The following is a 5,559-nucleotide window of genomic DNA, read 5'->3' on the forward strand; positions in this document are numbered from 1 at the left end:
AAGGAACTCTCAAATAAAGAGGAACCAAGTCGTGTCAAAAATAAAAAAATAAATGAATAAAATGAGTCAAATGACCGGGAATACAAATCATATCTCAATAATAACCTGAATATCAATGGCCTGAATTCATCAATCAAAAGACATAGACTGGCAGATTGGATAAAAAAGAAAGATCCAACAATATGTTGCCTGCAAGAGACTCATCTCTTAGAAAGAGATACCCAAAGACTAAAGGTGAAAGGATGGGAAAAAACTTACCATGCACATGGACCCAGCAAAAAAGCTGGGGTATCCATCCTCATTTCAGATAAAGTGGACTTCAAGCCAAAGTTAATCAGAAGGGATAAAGAAGGACATTTCGTACTGCTTAAGGGAACCATAAATCAGCAAGAAATAACGATCATAAATATCTATGCCCCAAACAGTGGCTCACCCATGTATGTCAAACAAATCCTTCTCAATCTCAGAAACCAAATAGACCACAATACAATAATACTAGGTGATTTTAACACGCATCTCTCACCACTGGACAGATCTTCCAAACAAAAATTGAACAAAGAAACCATAGATCTCAACAACACAATCAATAATTTAGACTTAACAGACATTTATAGAATACACCATCCAACCAAGAGTGAATACACTTTCTTCTCAGCATCACATGGATCGTTCTCTAAAATCGACCATATATTACGCCAATAAGCTAAAGTTAGCAAATACAAGAAGATAGAGACACTTCCTTGTATTTTATCAGATCGTAATGGATTGAAACTAGAAATAAATGAAAGAGTAAAAAACAGAAATTACTCCAACACCTGGAGATTAAACAATATGCTATTATATGATGAATGGATAACAGAAGATATTAGGAAGGAAATTTAAAAATTCTTAGAGGTAATTGAGAACAAAGAAACATCATATCAAAATCTCTGGGACACTATGAACGCAGTACTTAGAGGAAAATTTATTTCCTGGAGCGCATTCAATAAAAGAAGCCAAACTCAACAAATAAACAACCTAACACTACAGCTCAAAGCCCTAGAAAAAGAAGAACAGACCAACACCAAAAGTAGTAGAAGACAGGAAATAGTTAAACTCAGAGCTGAAATCAACGAAATTGAAACAAAAGAAACAATACAATAAATTGACAAAATAAATAGTTCGTTCTTTGAAAAAATAAACAAAATTGATAAACCTTTAGCCACACTAACAAAGAGAAGACGAGAGAAAACCCAAATCACCAAAATTTGGAATGAACAAGGAAATATCACAACAGACACAATTGAAATACAAAACATAATTAGAAGCTATTTTGAAAATCTATACTCCAACAAAATAGAAAATTTCGAAGATATCAACAACTTTCTAGAGACCTATGAATTGCCTAAACTAAACGAGGAGGACATACACAATTTAAATAGACCAATTTCAAGTAATGAAATAGAGGAAGTCATCAAAAGCCTACCAACAAAGAAAAGTCCAGGATTGATGGTTTCTCAGCCGAGTTCTACAAAACCTTTAAAGAAGAGCTCATTCCAATACTCTTCAAAGTATTCCATGAAATAGAAGAGGAGGGAACCCTCCTAAACTCATTCTACGAAGCGAATATCACCCTGATACCTAAACAAGACAGAGACACATCGAGGAAAGAAAATTTCAGACCAATATCCTTAATGAACATCGACGCAAAAATTCTCAACAAAATTTTAGCAAATCGCATAAAAAAAAATATTAAAAAGATAGTGCACCATGATCAAGTGGGTTTCATCCCAAGGATGCAAGGTTGGTTCAACATCAGGAAATCAATAAATGTTATTCATCATATCAACAGACTTAAAGTTAAGAATCACATGATTATTTCAATAGATGCAGAAAAAGCATTTGATAAAATACAGCACCCCTTCATGCTCAAAACACTAGAAAAAATAGGGATAGTGGGAACGTTCATTAACATTGTAAAGGCCATCTATGCTAAGCCCATGGCTAATATCATTCTCAATGGTGAAAAACTGAAAGTATTCCCCCTAAAATCTGGAACAAGGCAGGGATGTCCTCTCTCACAATTCCTATTCAATATCGTCCTTGAAACTCTAGCCAGAGCAATTAGACAGACCAAAGAAGTTAAAGGGATACGAATAGGAAAAGAAGAACTCAAACTATCCCTATATGCTGATGATATGATTATATACTTAGAGGAACCAGGAAATTCCACCAGAAAACTCTTAGAACTCATAAGTGAATTCAGTAAAGTAGCAGGATACAAGATCAATGCTCATAAATCCAATGCATTTTTATACATAAGTGATGAATCTTCAGAAAGAGAAATTAGGAAAACTACCCCATTCACAATAGCCTCGAAAAAAATAAAATACTTGGGAATCAATCTCACAAAAGAGGTGAAAGACCTCTACAATGAGAACTACAGAACACTAAAGAAAGAAATTAAAGAACACCTTAGAAGATGGAAAGATCTCCCATGTTCCTGGATAGGCAGAATTAATATTGTCAAAATGGCCATACTACCAAAAGTGCTATACAGATTCAATGCAATTCCAATTAAAATCCCAACGATGTACCTTACAGAAGCAGAACAAGCAATCATGAAATTCATCTGGAAGAATAAGAAATCCAGAATTGCTGAAGCAATCCTTCGCAGGAAAAATGAAGCAGGGGGTATTGCAATACCTGAACTTCAACTGTACTACAAAGCAATAGTAACAAAAACGGCATGGTATTGGTACCAAAATAGACAGGTAGATCAATGGTACAGAATAGAGGACACAGACACAAACCCAAATAAATATAATTTCCTCATACTAGACAAAGGGGCCAAAAATATGCAATGGAGAAAAGATAGCCTCTTCAACAAATGGTGCTGGGATAATTGGAAATCCATATGCAACAGAATGAAACTAAACCCATATCTCTCACCATGCACGAAACTAAACTCAAAATGGATTAAGGATCTCGGGATCAGACCAGAGACCCTGCATCTTATAGAAGAAAAAGTAGGTCCAGATCTTCAACATGTCGGCTTAGGACCAGACTTTCTCAACAGGACTCCCATAGCACAAGAAATAAAATCAAGAATCAACAACTGGGATAAATTCAAACTAAAAAGCTTTCTCTCAGCAAAGGAAACTATCAGCAATTCGAAGAAAGAGCCTACAGAGTGGGAGAAAATCTTTGCCAATCATACTTCAGATAGAGCACTAATCTCCAGAATCTATAAAGAACTCAAAAAACTCAACACCAAGACTACAAATAATCCAATCGACAAATGTGCTAAGGAAATGAACAGACACTTCACAGAAGAAGACCTACAAACAATCAACAAACATATGGAAAAATGTTCAACATCTCTAGTAATAAGAGAAATGCAAATCAAAACCACCTAAGATTCCATCTCACCCCAATCAGAATGGCAATTATCAAGAATACAAGCAACAACAGGTGTTGGCGAGGATGTGGGGAAAAAGGTACACTCATACATTGCTGGTGGGGTTGCAAATTAGTGTAGCCACTCTGGAAGGCAGTATGGAGATTCCTTAGAAAACTTGGAATGGAACTACCATTTGACCCAGCTATCCCACTCCTTGGCCTATACCCAAAGGACTTACAATCAGCATACTACAGAGATACAGTCACATCAATGTTCATTGCTGCTCAATTCACCATAGCCAGATTGTGGAACCAACCTAGATGCCCTTCAGTTGATGAATGGATAAAGAAACTGTGGCATATATATACAATGGAATATTACTCAGCCATAAAGAATGATAAAATTATGGCATTTGCAGGCAAATGGACGAAATAGGAGAATATCATGCTAAGTGAGATAAGCTAATCTCAAAAATCCAAAGGAAGAATGATCTCACTGATAAGTGGATGATGATACATAATGGGGTGTGGGAGGGGTTAGTTTTAGGGTTAGAGTGAGGTTTAGGGAGGGGGGCAAGAATGGGGGAAGGAAGGACTATATAGAGGGAAAAGAGGGATGGGAGGGGTGGGGGGAAGGGGAAAATAACAGAATGAATCAACCAACATCACCCTATGTAAATTTATGATTACACAAATGGTATGCCTTTACTCTATGTACAAACAGAGAAACAACATGTATCCCATTTGTTTACAAAAAAAAAAAAGTTGAGAGGTAGTACCTACCAGGACTCTCTAGAATCTTCCCTAAATTCCAATACAAAACTAGGAACAGAGGGGCACATAATCACCCTTCTCTTTGAGATTGTCTACCGTCTCTCTTTGCAGCATCTTTCCTTTCTCTTCCAATAAGTTTTCTAAACTTTTATTATATTTTGTGTCATACTTGAAACATTCTCCTGAAAGAACAAGAATATGAACATAACACAACCCCTCAGATTACCTGAATCCCTGCTACCACAAACCATAACAGAAACATATTGGGAGTGGTAGCCTATTCTTTAAGAGATCAGAGGTTCCCACTCTGATTTCCTCAAAATTTTGCTATCATCACCGAAAGACCTGACACTAACAATTTTAGAGGAGGAAAAGTTCATCAGGGACTCATGATTTCAAAGTTCTTAGTCCATAGATGACTGACTACATTGCTCTGTTCCCAAGGTGAGGTAGAACATCATGGAAGAAGAGTGTGTTGGAAGAAGGAGGCTCAGAATATGTCCCCCAGAGAGGAGTGCATACGTGGAAAACTTGAAATCCTGAGTTACATCCACAGCACCACAAAAAGCAAACCAAGAAAAAACCCAACAAAATTAAACAATTTGTAGGGCACTGTGAATCACACTTGTGATCCCAGAGGCTTTGGAGGCTAATGCAGGATGATCCCAAGTCTTCTCAAGAAATGGTATATGGCTGCAGTGAGGAGGTGTCTCAGGTCCAATGGCAACTGAGGAAGCAAGTGACAGCAATAGGAAAGGGCAGGAGGGTGGCAAGACCTCCATCACCTACTATCGGTTGGAGGAGGTGATGAAGCACAACCCCTCGAAGGAGTTATGGCTGGTGATCCACAGCGAGTGTACAATATCACGTGCTTCCTCAGTGAGCATCCTGGTGGAGAAGAAGTTCTGCTAGAACAAGCTGGTACAGATGCAATTGAAAGCTTTGAAGATGTAGGCCATTCCTATGATGCCAGAGAAATGCTAAAGCAGTACTACATCAGTGATGTCCATCCGAGTGACCTTAAACCTGAAGGTGGTAACAAGGATCCTTCAAAAAATGATACATGCAAAAGTTGCTGGGCATATTGGGTTTTACCATCCTAGGCACTATCCTCGTAGGTTTCCTGTATCGTTACTACATGGCGGAAAGCAAATCCTCCTGAAGAAACCATGTTGAAGTCTGGGGAACACATCCACTTGGGAGTGAAAATTGGGGACTTGCTTGAGGGCTACATTGGTGCCCTCTCCTCGAATTCTGCCAGTGGTATTCTCCTTTGGAACCAAGACAGTTGACCAGACATCCGCCTCCATATGGAACCAGTGTCCTTCATCTCTGAGAGCCTTACTCCCATAGTACCTGCTCACTGCCCTGTGTCTCTGCCAGCATTTCTTCTCTCCATTGGTT

General features: G+C 38.1%; 1 pseudogene; it reads left to right on the forward strand.

The window, feature by feature from the left end:
* Positions 1-4,869: 4,869 nt before the first annotated feature.
* Positions 4,870-5,317, forward strand: LOC124975522 (cytochrome b5 type B-like; annotated as a pseudogene).
* The last annotated feature ends 242 nt before the right edge of the window (positions 5,318-5,559 follow it).

Source organism: Sciurus carolinensis, unplaced genomic scaffold (assembly GCF_902686445.1).
Source record: "Sciurus carolinensis unplaced genomic scaffold, mSciCar1.2, whole genome shotgun sequence".
Classification (NCBI taxonomy): domain Eukaryota; kingdom Metazoa; phylum Chordata; class Mammalia; order Rodentia; family Sciuridae; genus Sciurus; species Sciurus carolinensis.